The 22438-nt window shown below is 37.8% G+C and overlaps 1 long non-coding RNA gene across 1 annotated transcript; it reads right to left on the minus strand.

The window, feature by feature from the left end:
* Positions 1–4090: 4090 nt before the first annotated feature.
* Positions 4091–20173, minus strand: LOC102195914 (uncharacterized). The gene is made up of 6 exons (XR_311450.1): positions 19902–20173; positions 19185–19256; positions 17343–17401; positions 16603–16671; positions 4438–4510; positions 4091–4338 (listed from the first exon to the last, which is right to left on the minus strand). It is a non-coding gene; the product is annotated as an uncharacterized LOC102195914 (long non-coding RNA).
* Between the last annotated feature and the right edge of the window lie 2265 nt (positions 20174–22438).

The following is a 22438-nucleotide window of genomic DNA, read 5'->3' on the forward strand; positions in this document are numbered from 1 at the left end:
TTAATGCCTTTATGAAAAACTGCTGGTACGACATTATGAATTTACTCATCAGCGTATATCTATCTATATATGAACATGTTTAAATAAAATTACAACACAGAGTTGTAGAATACAATGCTATTTTTTATTTTATGTTGGAAGTATTCTTTGGTATAAATGTACATAATTTGTATCATGTATTAATTGTGTAATTAACTGCCACCTGAAAACTGCAGAAGAAGAGTAAATAAACCTTGAAGATTATACACAAACATGTTTCTGAACTCTGTATGGTGCTCTAAAACCCATAAGCATTAGCCGAGGCCTGGATAGAACAGCAAACGGGACCTTCGGTCTCTCCTGATAGTGTGCACACATCATAACTTGAAGAAAAAACAAATACATTACAAGCCAAAACAAGGCATTTGCTCTTTTTAAAGAAAATTACAGACATTATTCATTTGCACAGCACAGCAGTCCTTTCCATGCAAACACACACTTGTTTATGTTCAGAATCGTCGCTGAAAATCAGAATCATGGGTTTTGAGATTAAAACATTTGCAAAAGCTTCAAATATTATGCAAGGGAAAGCCTTGAACAATTCCCAGGCATGTTTCCTCAACAATGCCTTATCTGCATTTCCATACTTGCACCACTAGTCTTTGAACGCCATGTCTAACGGCCAGTGACTAGCATTAGAGCAAATAGGGCTGCACCCAGCACTGTCTTTGAGACGGTCAGTGTTCCTCGTTGCTTCTGAAAAGAGCCTGTGCTTCTATCACAAGGAAGAAATTGGAGTCGAAGGGAGAGAGCGAGAGAGGGTAGGGGAGGGAGGGGTGAGTGCAAGAGGGGGAGAGAGAGAGTGAGAGAGAGAGCAATGAAGGTCAAAGCCTGTCATGGCTGCAGGTGGCTGGTTTCCCCCTCCCGCCCCTCAGTAACCCATTCTCCACACACAGCTTTTTCACTCGCCAACTCATACTCTGTCTCACACACACACACACACACACACACACACACACACACACACACACACACACACACACACCTCAGTATCACTTGGTTTATTTTATTCTTGCATGGCACACACACACACACACACACACACATCCAAATACTCCATTCAATTGTGTTCCTCCTCACATGCGCACGCAGCCCTGTTGTTTTGATCCTTCATTCAGCGCATCAATAGGAAGCTTCATCAAAATATTCACAGGCAGAGAAGCTCCCCTGAAGTTCAGATAGGGACACCAGCGCATGAACAAAAGCTAAAGCTGTTAGGCTGCATGGGCACTTCTTTCCTGGAACAAAAGGTTTTATCTGAGAATAATTTGTCTCGTATTGGGAAGTAGAGATTCAGGTGGTCAAATGACCACCAGCGGTCCTTTTTTGAGGCTCCTCATGGTTCAGAAAAGTCTTGCATTGCTGCCAAAATACCATATATGACCGTGTAAAGCTGGGGAGGTAACACAGAGATAAAAATCTCTGCAGAAACTCTTAAAAATGCCTGGGATAAAAGCAATTTTATTCAGTACTGCAGACAATTTTAGAGAGTTCTCATGTTGTAAAAAATGGAAGTGGGTGCAGGATACATCAGGAAAGTATCAATGTCTACCTCTACACACAAAAGGGCCCCATCCTGCTATGACCTCTCCCACCATCCTCCCCCTCCCCTACTGTGTCATTTACCCACAGTTTCTAAATGCTTCCTACGGCCAGAGTGGAATCTGCTCAGAGCTGCCTGGGCTTTGTGGCGGAAACATAATTAAAGTGGTGAAAGATGTAAAAGGTGAAGAATGGGGATGACATCAGGCCAATTTCACACTTGGCACTCGAATGGCTAGGTCCAAGCCAGGACTCTTGCCTCGCAACACAGATCAAAGCCCACTGTCACCGCACCAGTGCAGGAAAAAAAAGAGGCAAAAGGACACCTAACTATGCTAATCCCCAGGACGAATATATTTTAATCTTGTTAGAATACAAGTTAATGCTGTGGCTCAGTGGCTGAACTTTTTTGGCAAGAATGAGAGGTGGACAGAACTACTTTTACCTTTTCTACATGAGGTGCCTCTGTCTGGCACCGGATAAACAGTCAGAGTCTGAACAAACTTTCTTTTGGACAAACTCACCGTATTATCGAGCCACATACTGTACAGGGCAGCAGATAGCAGTGAAAAGGCAGTGAAAAGGCAAGCAACAGTTTTCATTAAGAACAACGATGGAAAAAAGAAAAACTGTGTCAGTGACCCCGGCTGAATCCCCACTAGGGCACCTAACATGCAAAGGAAATGAGTATTTTGTGGACTGGTTTGTCCCCTCTCACACTGAGCCCTTCTTTCTCAAAAGCACCTTGGTAACCCTTGATCTCTCATGTATGGAAGTCAGGGTGCTGGGGCCTGCAGAAGTTGACTAGGCAGACAATAGCAAGCGGATGCTTTCTGGAGAAGTCACACCCAGGCAACTCTCATTTCACACACCGTGTTTGAGTGACCCTTGAAAAAAAAGAAAGAAGATGCAAGACTTTTAAGCAAAGATTCTTTTTGTTCACTTGAAGAAATTCAGGAAAAAGAAAAAACATCAATGCACCTTTTGCCATGTAGCTACCATATTTGTTTCCTAAAGTAATGTTTTATGCTCAGCGAGACCAAATTTTATGCTGCGTTCAAATTTCACAAAGTTGTTTTTAACACAGCATGAGTTGCACAGCTTGTTCTCTATACTGGTGGATTCATGGATGTGTCATATATTTTTAACAAAAAGATGGTAAAAGAAATATAGGAACAAAATAAGAGAAGCAATTACAAAATAGGAAATGTTTATTAATAAAAAGTTATTTAATATTACGGTCATAGTTATCTTACATTTAATTTAACATAAATACATCATTTCTTGCAGTTGCACCTTAAGTTGAATCATGTCTTTTGCAGAATGCGTCTGGTGTAACACTGACTACGGCTTTGGATGAACTCTTGTCTTTGATTGCTGCTACAAAATATTACAATAAGCACTTTAGAACTAAAAAAAAAACACCAACTTTTAAAATAATTTCCTAATATGTCTTATGGGTTATCTTTTTTGGCAAGTGGAAGCAAATATCTTGCATGGCACAAAACACAATGTCATCTTTTGGAACATCTGCAGATATCAATTTCTGAATGTACATTTACACCTAAAAGCAGCAACTACAAAAATTATTTTCACTAATCATCATTATATTCTTTAAATTTTGCATTGATCATTTATTGTTCAGACATTAGATACACAAAATCCCCAAACACAAAACGCTTAAACATTATCATCAGATTAACAGTTTTATCTGATTAAAAGTCTAAAATCTATATATTTTTAAATTTGTCAGTACATGAATATAACAAAAAAAGGCCAGAAATAAAACAGATATTTTATCGCAATTCAATAAATTCAAAAATTTCTTCTCAATTGGACACCTTCTCAAACTGATCAGGTATTTGCTCTAATAAGAAATCCTGAGATGTGGATAACATTTTCCAGGCCCCTCATTTTGAGTCCATCGTGTACAAACGTTACACCATCTTTAAGTATTGCAACACCTAGTGCTGCAGCTGATTAACAGTGGAACATTTTTCTACCATTTGACCACATATCCTGTACAACAGCTATATTAATAAAGATTTTCTCAATCATCAGCTTCAATTATTTTAAGTGAAAAAAATCTAAATGCTAATTTGAGTGAATATGCCACTTTTCAACTTCAAACCTGAGTAAAATTTACCCTCAGTAATGAACAGATTTATGTTTCCTTGCATGAATGTGTTATTTAAGCCATATGTAATGCACTGGAGTAAACAGTGTATACAAAATTTGTGCTGAGTTTGTCTAAAACAGGTCTGTAACAACATCACAAAGCCAAGATTAAAACATCAGCACTCTGGTGGAAGAGAAATGCACACAAAGGTATCAAAGGTATCAATTTGTAATGTGCGCTTCATTATAATTTCAAAATGAGTCTAGCAACAACAAAAAAACGGATCCACTTAACAGAAAAACTCAGGTTGGTTCTGTTTCTCCTACATTCTTCTTCTACATACTAAATAAAGATGTACAATGTACAGTCATGCCAGTTTTGGCCTTTTTTTTTTTTTTCATACAGAGTTTGTGTTGCTCGCTGACACACAGCCAGACAGGGTCAAGGATACATCTGACTCACCTCAGGCCCCCTTGCTTTCCCCAGGGACTGGCCTGTCACTCACTTTGTGGTTACGGATCATAGCTGACAGAGGCACAAAGTGAGAGCTCGATGCTGCATCAACAGTAGCAACATCATCACCAAAACCCATCCTTAGCATGACATCTTCCTCCTAGTACACCAGCTAGCTCCCTGCACTGTGGAAAGGAAATAAACACATTCACACCAAGAGGATCATAATAAACTGTCATTCAGCGAAAGTAGGAAGAGCTAAAAATAAAAATTTGGACATTTACCTTTAAATTTTCCACACTGCAGTTTGGGTGTAGAGTGCCTTGCAATAGAGCTGTTAAGAAGAAGCTGCCAGTCCTGCAAAGGTTTAAAATGATTGGGTATAATGCTTAATTTCAGCCAGTTTACTGAGATTGGTTATATCCATCTATGCTCTGTGAGCCATTTTAAAAGGGTCTCAAGCTCATTGAAACAGCACTGGGTTGGTGTAGCGTACAGCCTTTAATTGGTATTAGTTAGATGACATAATAAGCACATTCACAGAGCTGTTTAAGAGCAAAGGGTTTCAAAAATCACTGATCGCACTACTTTGTTCTGTCAACATTAAAAATGAATATGCTCGCTGAAATACTGTACTGTATCACTTCAGAATACAAATGATGCAGTGGCCAATGCGTGCAGTACAAACAAATACATATTATGAGTAAAATATGAATATTTTAGGGTTTTTTTGTTTTGTTTTTTAACATCTTTAGATAGTACACAGCAGAAAATCCTGTGTTAATCACACAGAGCCCATAAGCAGTTGTATAAACCTGTAACCAAAAACATGAAGAATGGCAGCACGCCAAAGAGCATGTTCATGTTCAATTACAGTGTAGTAAGTGTAACGCCTAATAAAATACTGCATACGAAGGGTTCGCTAATCATATTAGCCCTATTACAAGTTTTGAAATCAGCTCATAAAGAAGAATATATGATTGTTTTGAGTAAAATTTCTCACAAACTGTTGCTCAAAACAGAGCATTACAGTAAAATACAGATGGCGGATGAATCTGTGACAAAATTTGCTAACTATTCAGTGATTTCAGCAGCGTGTTCCCGTCTAGACATTTTCGGATTCACATTGTACTCAGACGACTGAAAACACCAAAAAATAATGATCTCGCTTTGAGCTGGCATACGAGGCGAGCTACAGCTCAGTCGACTGTGCCTTAGCTCACAGTAGTGGGCGTTTCCCTCTTTCTCCCTCTCACTCATTTTGCTGCGTGCTGCCATTTTAACTGTTCCTGAGTGGCAGGCGAGAGGGCGGGGTTGGAAGTGGCGGCCATGATGGTGGAATCGCTACACCCACTCCTGAGAAACGGCCTCAACATCAAAGCCAGTTCACACATTAGGCTATGTTCTGGTTCAGGCCAAAATCAGCGACTGTAGGCATAGGATAAAGAGCGACATGTGGTAAATAATAAAAGAAACATTTCACTGTGTCTGTGGCGAAACATTCCCATTAAGGAATAATGGTGCTAATTATTTTCTTCTAAGCCTATTAAAATAGTTTGTTTTGGGGTTTGTTTGTTTTTAAAAAGGAACAAAGAAAAAAACATCTAGACATTTGTGCATATTGGCATAAAAATTCTAGACAAGATCTGATTTGCGTTTTTAAAATTCAAACTCTTCATTACTACTTTTCAGTGTTTGTCTTCTTTGGTTTCCAGATTACGTTTAAATCTTTTCCAAGGAATTATCTATGCATAAGCTCTGAGTAAGCAGAGATAAAGAGAAACACTGTGCCGGATATTAATTTGAGCAACTGAAATATAAAATTAAAAATGTGAAAAAGGTCGAGCAACATACGAGCATAACAATGTGTAACCACACAGAAAATCTGTCTCTCGCTCAACAAGAAGGCATTAAAGCCGCTCGGACAGACAAGTGCTACTCAGCATTTGTTAAAAGTAAGCAAGTAACTAAATTGAATTTATATAACACATTTAAAACCAAAGTGCTTTCCAATAAATTAAAATAGATAAAGGGCCTAAAGACTGATGCTTCACACAAAAACAGCTTATGTTAGTAGTCAGTTTTTGTAAGTAAGAGTTTAATTAATATTTCTATTGGTTTTACCTCCAATTTATTGACTGAATATCACATTTGTAAATGAAATTTTAAGATTACTTACTGTGTATGATGAAGAAAACATCCAAAAGTGCATCCAGTAAACAGCAAAATCACAATACAAGTCTTCCATTTTGTGACCCAACTGAAATTATCATATAATATAACTAGAAAATAATTAAATAAATAAAAAAATAAAACCAGTTTTGCCAACAAATTCATGCCTGTGGTTTCTGAAAGCAGATTGCGCATTATGTAGGTCACATCCATACCCCGCCTCATTTCCCCACCTCCAACCCTGAAATTAAAAAGAAAAAAAAATGTCTTCCTTGGATGACCAAAGTAGCTCCTAACCAACTACAGTTGAGGTCAAAGTTCACCGTGTCCCCCTTGGCAACACCAGGGCAACAAACAACAACTGTGTCTAGACAGGTCATGGTACACCCCCGCACCATGCCCAACCCAACCCACTACCCCCTGGCTTCTTCCGGAAGGAGGTGTCAGCAGTAGCCAAGTACAGGGTAAACAGGGCAACAGGGTGGAGGGGGGTGCCCTTTGGCCCTCATAAGGTCGGATCAGCACCTCCACCCTCCACTGATCAAAGATCAGCATCCTTCATGCCAGGGCCTTGGTCAAAGGGGGCAGGGTCGAGAGATGAACTCTACATTTCTGTAAGCTAGAGGTGTCCAGACCCAATTGTCTTCTTTCACGGCCCAAAATGGACCCTTCCGGTGCTGCTGATTACATTAGGGAACGACAACCTCTTTTCAAAAGAAGCACCCAGACAAAAGAGGCGCTTCCGTGCCCCTCGCCATCTGGTCCCAAAATAACAGAAAAAGTCCTAGGGATAAAAAGCCCAGCCAGCACACAGCTTTAAATAAAAGGAAAGCTGTTTGAATAGATGGGATGGCTGGACAGATAAGCAAACATACAGTAAAGCCTCACATTTACGCAGAGATTGGAACCCAATCTACATCAGCAAATAAAGCAGTGTACATGGGCTCTCTGAGTAGAGGCCTGGAAATGGTATTCTGCCTGTGCACCAGCTAGAGAAAAGTGCCACACATATATCATCATCACTATTATTGGAAGATATACAACGCCAAAGGCTCTTGATCAGGTTAAACTCATTCGTAATGGAAATTAGATTAAAACCATTAAAATATATGACAGTTCTGAACTGGTAATACAATCTAGTCAATAGAAATTAAGATAAATAATCCAGGGCAGAGTACGTCAGGCACCACTGCACGAAAAAAGCCAATGTATTGGGAATTCAAAAGGATTTTCAACACATTAGGTTGATTGCTAATTGATTTGCAACCACAGACACTGTGTACTCTGTCTGTCGTATCCCTAGTAGTTCGTTTTTAGTACTTAGTCGTCTTCATCAGATGAGTTTCTATTTTGCATGTCGTGACTTTTGAATGCCCACGATTCAAACAAAGCAAAAAAACATTGATGCAGCTGATGTCAAAGATGATTTGGCCTATTTGCAGCTCAAGTTGCCTTGAAAGAGAAGAAAAAATGCTACTGACTAGCAGTTAGCACATTGTTATAGTGTCATTTATTACAGAGTCCAAGTAAAGAGCACAGTAATATCTTATATGGATAGTCACCATTGAAAAAATATTGTTTATTACTGAGAAATCTTTGGGTAAATTTGGGAAAATCTGACATGAAATTTATTTCTCTAATTAAAGTCCTAAAAATGTTGACTCTAAAATAAAGCAACGGGAAGTTCTGAAACTATTTTTTTTTTCAAAAATTATGACCTGTTACAATTAAATACACTTTAAAACTTTAAAACATACAGGCAATTTAGGTAAGAAACATGGGATCCTGCTGTCACCTATTCTATAAAATGGGACTTTTGGAGCTCTGTTTTGCTAATGCTAATTATGTGCTCTGCTATGCATGGCCCGTTTTTCCTCTCAGTTTAAGTCCACAAGGAAATTTGGGGGAATAAACAACCTCATTAGTGGCAAAGGTGATGCTGCCCTTGATCTTGAATGCTTCTGTCAGGAGAAAGGACAATGTGCAGCATTGAGAAGTAAAGTTAGATTGAGCAGTCTCCCCACTTGGGACTAACAGCTATGTTAAGAAAACTGATTTATTTTTTAAAATAAAAATGCAACTGCAATGTGGAAAAAGCACAGCATGAAACCCAACTTCAAACATTAGTCATTACATTAGATAACTTGTTTAGGCCCAAAGCTGCTAAAAGGCTCTCCAATAAAATACTGCCCATCAATCCGCACTTTGATTATTTAGCATTGCTGCCTCTTTAAGCTCCATCTTCACAGAACAAGAGCTTAGCATTGTGTTTTAATTTAATGCTTTTATTTAAGGTTTAATCACCAAAAGTTTAAATATGAATAAAAGGGATGTAGGAAATATGAAATAATGCTAGTGCCGGGAGAAAATGATGATTTAATATCCAATGAACCTGAAGAAAAGTTTTAAATAAAGTTTCTTTTTCAGTTTTCTTTTAATTTTAGAGCCATTCTGCAAATATATGGCTGGTCTTACATAGTGCAAGTTTTATACAAAGATTGTTTTCCAACCTTTTCCATCTTTTCTTCATATGCTTCACTCTTCTTGTTTTCTTTTAGGAACTCAACCTAAATCCCACTCTAGTTTTATGTTTTAAACATCATACAAATAAGTAAAATGTGCGTGAACACAACCAAATAATTAAAAAAATATATGGCTGCACACTAAGTGATCCACATCTAAGCTGTCGAAAATGGTCAGAGGCTATAAATACACCAGCTAATTCATAAAAATGAACTGAATGCAAATGGAAGTCTGCTGGTAGGAATTCTGACAGCTAAATCCAGAGAGGAGTGGAAATTACCGTCGACTTCAATGTCTTAAAAGACCAACTCCACACATGACAACAAGCTCCTCTTATCCCTGCTGTGATGCAGCAACATCCTGCAAGATGATATTTTCATCTGTGTCATTTCTAGAAAAAGCTGTTCATATCAAAACAATATGAAGAGAATAAACAAAGGTGGTGAGGCGCTGTGATGTGTAAAGCTCCAGAGTAAAATAAGATATCAAAATAAGAGTTTGTTTTATTTTCAATAAACACTCCAAAGTTTTAAACTTCAGACATGTCACTCTGATACATACAGGTATAACTGCTCTAAAATGCTAAAGACAGACTGCATTGATGTGCATTTAGACCAGAATTTGACATGTATAAATATGGCTCAGTCACTCAATTGCCAATGCTGTAAAAGTGTAATGATGTCGCTTTCTTCAAGCTGAAAGTCAAACCTCTATAACACAGGCAAACACAAATGCACATGCACAAATTCGTGGTTGATTTTCTTTGCTTTTTGTTTTCTCAAGAAGTACTTTTTGGCTTTGCAATTATTAATAAAGGCAGTTATAGACAAGAATATCAAATATCAAAGAATATCAGCTACAGTCAAAATGTGGAATCTGTCAGGTTTTTTTTAAGGTTTGCATGCTCCAGGATGGCAATTACTGCTATACCGCAAATACCTCTCAATCAAGGCAACTTTAAAATTTACATTAAATGTGCACCAATCGCATGCACGATATAGCTGTTAGCTAATTACCATCCACACAGCATGACAATTACAGATAATTATTATTTGCATGTCCTGAACCAGTGCAACACTGTCATAAATGTTAGAGCTGGTTACTGCACTGTTCATTTTACTGTACATGAACTACCTCCCCATTATTTTTCCAACTAGGAGAAAAAAATAAGTAGAAAGAAAACAGCTACAACCAGAACTAAGCAAACTCTTCATACTGCACAGCAAATAGTCACACACTTGCTGAAAATTTCTACCATCTTAGAAAAAAATGTGTCAGACAAAATGCAAGAAAACAAAGCTTCTTTAGACAACAAACATGAGAAAAACTCTCTACAGTGCACTGACTCTCTAAGGAGAGTACACTTCCTGTTGCTGTCGTTGACTGACCTTTCAATCCACCAAATCATCTACAAACTTGTTTACCTGTGGCTAAAGCAAATCTAAATAACAGCAACACAGTAAAGCCCAACCCACCACTGAGTCACTGCATGGGTGTCTGCTGGGGGTTGCACATAACTGGCAGACACTAGCTCAGTGGGATAAGAGAAGCGAGTGTAACATATAGAGGGCAGGTGGTGCCAGTCATGTGGAGTACATGTGCGTCGTCCCAGTCTGTACCGTCTTAGCTCCATAATGAGTTTTTTCCTTTAGCAATCCCTAAAATTATGTCATCAGGCCTTACAGAGTACTCATTATTGACTGCAACAAACAAGCTGAAATAGCACTCAATCCTATGGAGACATGAGAAATGCATTCCAGGGAGGGACTTGAGTCGCTGTGTGAAACCAACAAGAACCAACATGACACCTGGCATTTTACAGCTAAAGTGGGTTGATGCACACTGCTGAGCACAGTAGCGAAATGGCGAGACATGCTTCTTAATTGTGCAGATTTGAGTGTAGTGTTCAAAATAAATAAATATTTAACATATGGTTGTCCAAAAAACCTGAAGCCTTCTTTTGGTTTTGCAGACAGATGAGGTTTACTAAGCTTAAAGAAGGAACTAAATCTTAATATTAGGAAAGAAATAGAACATTTAAAAACAGATTTTTGTTTTCTGGTGGGGTTTTTTTTTTTGTTTTTAAAGGATGAAATGTCTCTACAATTTTTTTTAAGTGCATTTAAGTAAAGTTCATGCAATGCACAATGGGAGAAAAAGGTTCCTACAATAAGTTTTTCACATTAGAGACCGTAGATTAAAAGCATAACGCAGTTTTTAGGGGAACAATTGTGACGTTGGAGCTGTGGGAAAATGTTCACCAATACATTAAATGTAAAACATCTACGTGTAAATCTAATATAAAGGTGACCACTTCAAAGCGCACAGCAGTGAGAACCTAACTTTTTAAATCAGTGTTTTTATGACAGCACAAGGTTTCAATGCATTTGGAAGAAAATTCTCATACACATTAAACATTAACATAAGCAAAACTTTTGCAGAAAACTCGAATACTGCTGAGCCCAAAGAAAACTTTGCTATTTGCTTTACTCGGTAGTTTTACAAACAAATACAAATAAAATACCCCTTTAATGTCGCTTGTAAAACATCGTGTAACACAACAGATTTATGTGCCGCTAGTTTGTAGATGCAAGGAAATTAAAAGGACACACCTTTGGAAAATATGTAATGTAATGAGCAATTACTCAAATGTACATCAAGTGTTTAGTAAAGGCGTTTTTCTAATATACAAATGTGTGCAATGACTGATTGCTATTGTGAATAAAGTCAAACTACAATAAGTAATATAAATGATTAGTGTGTAGCGAGAGTTCTAATATTTAAAGTTAAGTATTTTTAGAGTTGGAAATTGACAGCTGGAATTTAAAAAAACGAATCTTATATAATACTAGACTAATAAAATCAAAGTCAAAAGAAACCCTGAAGAACTGATGCCGCCTGCATTTCTGAAGTCTTGCAGCGTCTGTGCTTTCATAAAAGTGACATGTACCCTGACTTAAAGACTGTGCAAACATTTTAAAGAGGGTAATTAGTAAATAGTTAAAGGAAGCAATCACCTAGCAATGAAGATAAAAGGACTCAAAGGAAAACAAACTGGAAATGGGCTGGTACCATTCACATCACAGTCGGATTCCAGAGGTTATATGCTAAGTCCTGTTAAGAGTCTCAAAGGGCAAAACATTGAACACTGAGGACTTCTGCGTGAGTGTTCATAAAACCCAGCCTGAGTTTAAGCACACAAACATGAAAAATATCAATTTCACATTTGGTTTAACGCTTTCACACTTTGTGTCACTGACACCCAGAGAGAAGGGCTGTGGAAGACAAAACACAGCTCCTGGATAAGGATCATGTTAATGCCTATCAATTAGGATCAAAAAGGGATTAACCGGCATGGTTGCAGCAGTGGGATGGGAGCCCATGCAAAGTCACTGAATACTAGGGGTCAAACCCCCGACTTCATTAGGCCTGACCTTTCCACACCATTGTGTGACAGAGAGATCCTGCAGTCTGTGGGTGCAGTCTTACCCATCTTTTAAGGTTTGGGAGTCAGATATGAGACATGCAGAAAAGCTGTTGGAGATAAGTGAAATATGAAATATTCACTTTCAAAGTCCAGGGAGACTTATTAGGTTACTGCAACTTAGTGCAGGTGGGTATTTACTCATCAACCCCCACACTCTGCAAAGGAAATCAGTTTTTCACCTTAGAGAGAAGTGAGATTTACTAATTAGTCATGGTGCAGCCTTCCCTCAGTATGATGTACCGCAGGGTTGATGAGCTCTAACTCTGTCTTGCCGTCTTAATTCACAAAAGGTCAAATGGCAGAATGAAAGCAGGTATTCCAGGTGTGTTCAAATAAGACCCAATTAGGGAAAAATGCAAGCGCACCCTCAAGTCTCAGAAATCCAGCTTTGAGGGAAACTTTTACCAAAGCCACCGCAGTAGTGAAATTTTAATGCTTTTGTATGTTAACGAAGCAGTTTTTGTAAGATATGAAACAAATGACAAAAATATAAAGCAGTAACATACACACCGCTCTGCTCTACATACTATTTGCACCAAACTACTGGCTACTCCACAAATGACGTTTCTGACTTTTCACTATAAAAGTATTTTGCAGATTTATTCTTACATCTTCATTTTTGTGAATATAAAGTTAATGCAACAAGTTACACTTTACCCCAAGTATGTCTTTTGTTAAAATAACCAAAATTTGTAGACGATGGCGATGTGTACTATATTACACAGAGGCAAGGAGGGCTCTCGAACTGCCATATTATCATCTTACCAGATGTTTATACTCACTCATGGTGATAGTAGCTGATCAACCAAGCAGCTATCAATTTTAGAAGATGTCTTGATTAAAATATGCACAAAACAATATCTAATAACTTGTCACAATAAGAATGTGTTTTGTCTTCCTAATTACAAAAATCTGTCCTTTAATAATGATACGAGTCAAGCTTTATATAGTGACTACTGCAAACCTTCATTAGAAAGTCGAATACTGTTACGAACAATAAAATCTCCAAAAAGCATTGTGCAATATGTTAAACACTACTGTAAAAGCATACATGTCTTTTGACACAAACAAACTGTATAACTAAGGTCAGTTTCAAAGCCGTAGTCCACTGTAAAATCTTATGTGTTGACATCTCAGAGAAAGAGTTACACAAGCAGAAGTTCACCTCAACCCAAAAGTTTCCTCCCAGAAGGTAAGTACTTGTTGAGGCTGTTGCTCACTATAAGCAAGCACACAGCCTTGCAGTGCAGTCAAACAGTGATCACCAGGCCCTATGACCTTGTTTGTATCGTTTATGAGGGTGTTGTAAATGAGCACACTCCATTTAAAAGTCAGAGGTGGTTTTGCAATCAAATGAAACCAGGAAGTACTGCTGAAGCTGTCAATGCAATGCAGCTGAGTGGGAACAGACATGCTGCGTGTGCACATCTTAAGACTGGCTGGATCACAGCTAGTTGTAACAAATGCAAGCAAACACACTCCAGTCAACGAAAAGAGGTTATTTACTTACCTTCACAACTCTCAGAAATAACCGTGACATTTACATTGAAGTCAATGTGGAATTTCAGGCAGGCAGCCTTCTGCTAATGAAGAACTAATATTCATGTGATATGATGTTGTGGCTGCAGATTACATTCCCAACCTCAGTGAGTGTGTGACGACTGTGATTCTTTAGTGATTTAAAATAAAAGAAAACTTAAAAAAAAAAAAAAAGGTCTGTTATCTCCAAGCCAAGATCCTACTGTTGACCTAAGATCAATTCAATACTTCAAAAATGTTATTTTGGCTCAAAACGACAGAAAAATTCACCAGATAAACAGCTTTTTATTATTCTGTTATTAAGGTTTAATGGAACCACTTAAAGAAACATTTTGAAAAGTAACATTGGATCAAAACGGTGAAAACAATTTAGGCTTATTAACAAAAGCATCTGCAGTCAAATGAACTAATAATAAATATTAATAAGTGTTCGACGCAATCAGGATTTCAGCTGAAATAATTTCGTTTTAGTAATCATAATTTCAAGTGGAAACTATCTAAACCACCTGCATGCATAAGCTGAACTTAATATGGTTTAGCATGGCTCATTTTTAAAATTCATTTAATTATTTTTTTAACAAAATCTAACAGGTCTGACATTAATCTATAGGTTTGGTAATTCTGACCTGCCTCCTGGCCTCATAACACCTAAACACATGCATAAATCCAAAGTCCCTTTTCCTCTCTCTATTTTAATGGCAACAAAGCACAGACCCAGCTTAATGTTACTGACAGCCACTGCTGTGTTACATGGCATCAGAATACAGTGTGGGTTTACATAAGTGGAGGAAAACAAGTATTTAGTGGGTGGGTAAAGGTTAACTAAATAGTTTCGTAAGACAAACTAGCAGTTCTACATCCTTTTATACAGTACATTTAAAATAAACGTTGCAATGGGTGGACTTTACTTTCCAGTGCAGTCATTAGCTCATACAACTTCATTAAAAAGATGCATCACTTATAAGAGCCTGACTGAAATCTAACACACACAAAAATACAACACTATATCGCTCTAATATAATTTAGCGTCAATAAGCATAACTTTTCTATGCTATTCTATAATATACAAACAATATTTTATTACACTCATTACATTTTAGAGATTTATACACTCTGCTCAATAAAATAAAAACGAACTGTGTTTAAATAAACGATTAAAAATAACTTCAATAAATACGAACAATGCGTAATAATCGTGCAAATCAGAAATAAATTTGCTATCAAACCGTTAATGCCGCTAAAATTTTATTACAAAAAATATAAAAGGTTTAAGATGCACAACACGCTGGAAAAAAAACATTTTATTAATCGTGTAAATGTATTATTTTAATGCGCGTTTTTATTATCGCCGAATGCCTATAACTTTTAGACAATTTACAGAGCAAATAAAATTTAAAATCAAACAGTTATTGCTTCAGAATCTTCTCTCAAATGATCATTTACATGGCGTGACTTAGTGATCGTCATTTAAGTCTGATAGACTTCAATAAATAACAAATAACAAAATATGTGTATTGCACGTTATATTTTAAAGCATGTATTCCATGTTAAACTTTTAATAGTACGTTATTAGAATATATTACGCTGGCGCTTAATTAATACTTTTGATTTAAATCTGAGGTGATGAGCATTTTCAGTAAATCATCTTAAACGTGGCATCAAAAACATTTGAAAGTCAATTTAAACATTTGAAAATGAAAAAAGAAAGCATTACGGCAATAAGAAAAAACACACTGCACTGAACAAAAATTAAAACTTTAAAAGACAAACTAAAATACTACTACCACTACGCTAAAAGTACGTTTCACATATACCCATAAATCTCTTTGACTGGAAAGTTTTAATTCATACAAGTTGTGCCGTTTTCTGTTAGGATTTATGCCGAGAGCTCAGATTTCCTTTTCTACGGGCTACATTACAGTTCTTCTCTTTTGCCAGTGCCTAAACCTAAGATGGACGTTGATGGCTTTGCGATATCGATGGCTAAGACCGTCTGAGGGTCACAGCTGTGCAGCTGTTAGAGCAGAAAGGGGAAATGGATCCATGTTTTGGCAGACTGCCAGGAGACATCTTAAATACAGAGAAAACCTTGATTTGAAAAGAAAAAAAATGCCACACCATTGTCAAAGGAAACTGCGTCATTACGTAGCAAAAGCCTGGTGAGCTAAACATCCCACCATTTACAGGAGACAATGGCAGGTGCTGCTGCTGTATAGAGCAATGCTTTGAAACAGGCTCAGATTTTAGTTTGTATGTGCACAGAAATAACCCACGAAAAGCCTGTTTTTCCCAGACATCATCATGATGCTAGACCTCGTGACTGCACTTGTGGGTGGAGACAATCATCCAATAGAAAAACAGTATGAAGATTCAGAGCGCCTCTTGCATCAGCATTTTCCAGTCAACGCCTCAAGTATAACTTATAAGATCCATATCTATGATTATATTATGAAGAGATCAAAAATGTGTGTTGGTAAAAAAATAAAATAAAAAAAATAGTGAATGACAGCCGTGGATTTGATTAGCCAATTCTCACCATCATATCATGCAGAACTGGCATTGCAGGCAGGAGCTCAAGCTCTGGAAATGCTGGTGTGCAGCAGACTGATATTTCCCTCAGGCAATCGCATTCACTCACTGCAGCACCTTAAAGCATTCCTTGAATTGCTTTTCTCAACTTTAAACGTGCCCAAATGTGCTCTAATGAACAGGTCAACACAGATCTTACCATTTGGGCGGGTACACTTCAGGGTCAAACATATGAAGGCATGACAGACTTCAAGAAACCAGGGCTCTCCTGTGAAAATGAAAGGGGAAAAAAAGCATTACAGGACAACTGTGTGTCTTAGTCAACGCTCACGTTCTTTTGCACCACACAGAACACAGCAGAAAACTGAAATGCCAAGGATTAAATTAAACACTTTGTTTTTTTCTTGTTTATCACAGCTTTCTTCAAACTATTCCAACTAAGTCTGCGGCTAAAAAGTCCCCACACATAAATGCCATATTGGCTAGACGGTAAGTGTGGCTGAAACAGTTTAAAAACAAATCGTAATTGTGCGGAAACACTTAAGCTGCAATCGTTATTCACTTTATGGCAGCTGACACAATTACAGATACATAATTTAGGAATGATTTTATTTGAAGTTAGCTTTAAGCGATGCATCGCTTTAATTTACAGTTTGATTGGAGGTAGTAGTGATCAAATAAATACTCATTTAATTAATATTGTGGTCACAGTTACAAATAATAAGTAAGACATTTCACTTAAACTGCATCAAAAAAAAAGAACAAAAAAAATCTGAAAATGAATCAGTAACGTATTATTCTGTGTAGCATACACCCCCAAAATGGCTCGCTATTCTGTGCTATTGTGCTACTGTAGGTAAATCACATATTTATTTTATTTTTATTTTTTTTAAAAGGTATCAAAAAGAAATATAAGTCTGCTTTGCGCGTATTTCTTACCTTTCTAATTGCATTTCCAATCATTTTTTGTCAGACACTGGTTCAGGTTAGGGACAGGCCTGCAAAAATACTGCATGTTTTATATGTGGCTACATGATCAACAAGCTCACAAAAACACCTGAAAAGGATGAGACTAAAGAAGCCGTCAGACATCAGAAGAGTATGCACTAAGTAGGTGTTAATGAAGAGATCTGTCTAGGCTGGTCACTGATATGGCAAACAGATAAACATCACAGACTTAAGCAGTGGAAATAACTCGTAATGTCAGAGGAAAGCTTGAAGCACTTTTACAAGTCAAAGTTAATACTGCCTGCCTCCCTCTCTTTAAAGAGGATTCTGTAAAGCATTACTACCACAGCTATAATTTTTCAATAGCGTAATACCACTGTTATAAATCAATATCCACTTCAGGTGAAGCAATGCATCTCCCAAAGACATTGTACACTTTTTTTTCTTCTGTTATCGTGCATCCCACTTTACAGCACTACCTGTGGTATGAACACACTGGCTGTTAATACAAGACTCATTCAAGTCTAAAGCGACAAAAGCTTTAAAATAAAAAATTACAAATCATAAAAACCAAAGTATAATCTTACAGACTACATCGTTATTCCAAGTAATGCTTTCTCCTATGTTAGGTTACTTTTTAGTAAACTATTTGTCTAAGACTCGCTGGATTTTTTTATGAACACAAAAATATAAACATTCACACTCTCAAATTTCATTTTCAACAACACTGGAACACGACTGCATTTTGTACTGCGTATTCCTGTTGAGACCACAGCCTTCTGAAGGTGCTGGGCCAAATGCTCAGAAATGCTGAGTAGTTGCACGACAAATTTTGGAATACCCTGCAAGCCTTATGCAGTGATGAATCAGACAAAATGGCTACCAAGCATCCCTATAAAAGACCGGCATGCAGCAGAAGAGAAAGAAGTGGGGAGGAAAGCTCTCAGATAGTCAAGAACTGCACAAAAACATTGCAACTTTCCATTTACTGGGTTGCACTGATCCGAGGATGCTAACTAGTAACAATCAATAATCGACCGAAGAAATAACTGAGCTGACGATTACAATAAATGTAGGTTTGAAAAAAATCTGTGAAAAGAGCTGATATTCACTACCCCTTCTACGTTGTTGTCATTTATAACAAGACGTGTGACCATTTTTGCCACCGTTTTCCTCCTTTACATTGATTCATATATACGTCATGGGTTGCAACAATACTTTAGCAGCCATCTTGCCCTAAAAGAGCAGACACTGAAAGGAGGGAGGAATTCTCCCCAAGTCATATGACCGCACTGTCTGCAGACAACTGCAGTGAAGGAGGAAAAGTGTCTAGACTAGTCTGTGGCAGCAGCACATCAGGCACACAGATTACTTTGATCGTGTTGTTAAAGCCTTACCAATATTTCTGTTTTCTGTAAAGTCTTGTGTTTTAGGATAAGAAACTGTTTGACAAAGACATCTTTCGGTGGTCAAACCAAATTCATCCAGGCTGGGCTACAAAAGATGTTTAAAAGCACACGTAGGGATTTCAGTTTGGTGCAATACTGTAGCCAGATTTATTACATTTATTAAAATATGTGTGCATTTTGAATATAGTATAGATTTCTAGATGTAGTTTTTCATCCACAGTAAGTGTTTTATTATACTTTGAAGCTACAAAAGGGAGAAGTTCAGGTCAAATTCTGAAAACTTTTAGAATTCAAATATTAATATCATGTTTTGAGGAAAATTTTCAGTTAATTTACAAAGCTAACAACATCCTGCATAACATCAACCCACACTATAAGTCAGTTCAAAAATCTCTGTCTTAGCCTAATGCGCACAGCAACCAACCTTTCTGTGCTCTTGTAGGCTGCCTTCTGGATGGTGCACTCCTCTTGAACTCCAGGGCTGAAGGGTGATTCCCTGCAGAGCACAAGCAAAGATAGGAAAAGAAGAAAAAGAATTCATACAGTGTTCATTTTCCACTACCCTGTAGTCACATATACGAATTTAGATTCCGTAAATGTGCGTCTACTTGCAAAAGAAATGCATTGTAACCAAAAATGTGGTCTTTTTTTTTGTCAGTGTAGCTGAAAGGGTTAAACTGAGAATAGAAGAGTCCACCGAAGGCAGCATTTGCCTTCAGGTGTCTGCTGACTAACAGGTAGCTAAAGCGCGCATGGGGTTAATCAACAACCTCACGTCAGCAAAGGTGCATCACCTGCGCGTCTTCCTGAAGTAGTGAATGAGGTGAAGCCCCCACAACAAAAGAAGCTACTGCTAGTCGAATTAATACAAGTAAATAAAAATATCACAATATGCGTTATTTTATTATTTTTTACAGTCTGCTACGTAAAACAAGCTGCCTTAGATTTTAAGGTCTGCAATTTAACTGTTTTCTGTTTTTTATTTATTTATTTTTTAGTCAAAAACACATAGCTAACATTCACAAATAAACAGGTTAAAAATGAATTTAAAAAATAAATAAAATAAAAAATAAAATAAAAACCAGCTGTGTAATGCTGCAGTACACTGGGCAACTCTCACTCTGACGCTTGCCGTACCTACCTGTGCATAAAGAGCTGTCTCCTGATAGACTGCAGAAGAAAAAACTTTCACAACGTTTATCTAGAAAAAAATCTACATTTTTGCCAGAGCGTGGCGACTGGTGGGCGAAGGCGCTCGAGGAGGAGAGCAAAGATCCCATTTTCCAACAGGCGGCTTCCTTGTAAATGAACACAGATATCTAAAAGTCCATTTTCAATTTTATCTATTTCAGACAGACTCCAGACAGTCTCCAAACGGTTACGTGCCTGGTCCTGCATGCGCGTGCACGCCGAATGGCGCGGGAAGCGGCGATAACAGAACGAGAGCGACAGCGCGAGCGGCCAATGGGCAAGACGAGTCGAATCTAGTGTCCAATAATAATGGGCCATAAGCGTAAGCCCCGCCCCTCCTCCTCCTCAGCCGTCTGTTGACAGTGCACTGAATAAAACAACAGTCTGAGTTAAGCAGTTCATTGCGCTGAGATGTGGGTCACTGACTGCAGCCTATCCACGCTGGGAAAAAGGCACAGATGCATGGTGTTGTGTATTCAAGAAAAAGCATATAGTCTAAAACAGTTAACATTTTAGGGTTAAGACAGTTATATTCATTCATACCCTTTTTTTAAAATGTAGCATGTTCCTCAAGATGGATAGATAGATGTTTAAATACATATAAAGGCCAGACAGCTTTGATAGATACGGTCTGCATAATGCTAGAGTTATTGATTTTATGCACAATGATGAAAAAGAAAGTTGTTGAATACATTAACCCTAATAGTTTCCATGTTGCCAAGGACTTTCCCCTTATTGAGAAAACTGAACCAATTTGAACCTCCAAATCAGCATCAGAAGGTCTCGGCTGATTTTTTCTTTCTTTCTTTCAAAGTTTCATTCATTCACAAAAATATTCCTACAGACCATTACAGCCCACCCCACCCCATCCCACAGCCTTAGCATCACTTTCTCCAGACAGCTGCTGATCCTTATGAACTGACATCTAAAACTCATTGTCTGGCACAAAACAACTTCCAAGTTGGCATTTATATTCTGTCAAAGTCTACACAAGGCATACAGGCGAGTTTGTTGTAAAGAACCTCTGTCCTTTGGGTGGAGAATAACAAGTCTTGTCTCCTTCGGCTTTGCACCCTGTAATTTGCATTGTTATGGAAAACCGCTGGATTTGGACAGAGCACAGAATCATTGAGGTCAGCATAATAGAGTGTGACAGGTCCCCTTTTCAAATCTATTTGGAAGTAAAATCAAAATTCCTGGGAAAGTAGATCCATGGAGCATAGAAATATCTTATACAGCTTTGAAAACAGATGTTGTGAGTGAACATGTAATGAGGTGTGGAATATATGTATTGATATGGACTGCACCTGCAGAGGTTGGGAGGCTGAAACACCAGACCTTTATAATGTCAGAAAGCATGTTATGGGCTATAAAAGCACCTGCAATGGGTCTTGCCAGATACAATTTTGGTTCCAACTTGGAAACTATTATAAATATGGGCTTGTTAAATTTCAGCACAGTATTGGGTGTGTCTGCAAATTCGCAATGCTTTGGATAAACAGCTTTTCATATTAGTTTAAAAGAAAAAATAAAGGCAAAGTCCACATTTTGTCTATCAGTAGCTGCAGTCTATTAGAATTCACCGACTATATTTCACTAACAAAGTCCCGTTACACTCTCTCAAATTAAAAATCTCACAGCATATCCCCTCCATCACCCTGGCTTTCAGATATTGACCTTGTGGTGCTACAAAATAGCTTCTTCCTCACTGCGGGACCCCATAATGAGCCAATACAATGAGGCTTCAGTTCACTGCTCACCTCTCTTTGGTGTCTCTCGGGGTCTTTGTTGACGTTTGTCAGCCCAAGAGGAATTTGGGGGTTAGAATTCTGCTGTAGTCTAACGGCCAGACTCAGACGAAACTTTGACTCCCAGACTTAAGCACAAAAGAGGGGAAAAAAATAGCGTTGAGATAAGCAGGCTGTGACCTTACAGGGAAGAAAAATCAAAGGAGTGAAATGAATAAAGATAAGGCCAGATTTTGAATTTCAGCCAAAGTGACCATTTGAAAAGGACAAGCATTTACATGACAGCTGTACTCTGTTACATTAAAACTGAAAACCAAGCACTTGTTTTTTTTGTTTTTTAACTTTGACAGCTTTGCAGCAAATAACAGATCTGATGAGTCATGATACCTGCCTGCAGGGGAAAGTAAAGCTACAACTCATGTGAGTGAGAGAAGCTCTGCACATTCAGATGCCCCCTCCAGATATCAAAACATAAAATTTGACTGTCTATAAACAAATGTAATACTTAACAACCAGGGAGACACTGCATGCACTAGGACCATGTGGAAGAAGAGCATTCAAACTACCCCTCCCCATCCTTTCTCATTCATGTCAACAGCCAAACAGCAGAAATGTCCAAACCCCAACACTAAATGTTAAAAAGGGGGGGGGGGATATAAGCAATGTCTTCAATATATTGACTTAGCTAATGTTAAAAATATTCACAGTCAGGACATGCTGGAAGATGAATATCAATATG

This window comes from Pundamilia nyererei, unplaced genomic scaffold, assembly GCF_000239375.1.
Source record: "Pundamilia nyererei isolate P.nyererei 1_Seehausen unplaced genomic scaffold, PunNye1.0 scaffold00007, whole genome shotgun sequence".
Lineage (NCBI taxonomy): Eukaryota > Metazoa > Chordata > Actinopteri > Cichliformes > Cichlidae > Pundamilia > Pundamilia nyererei.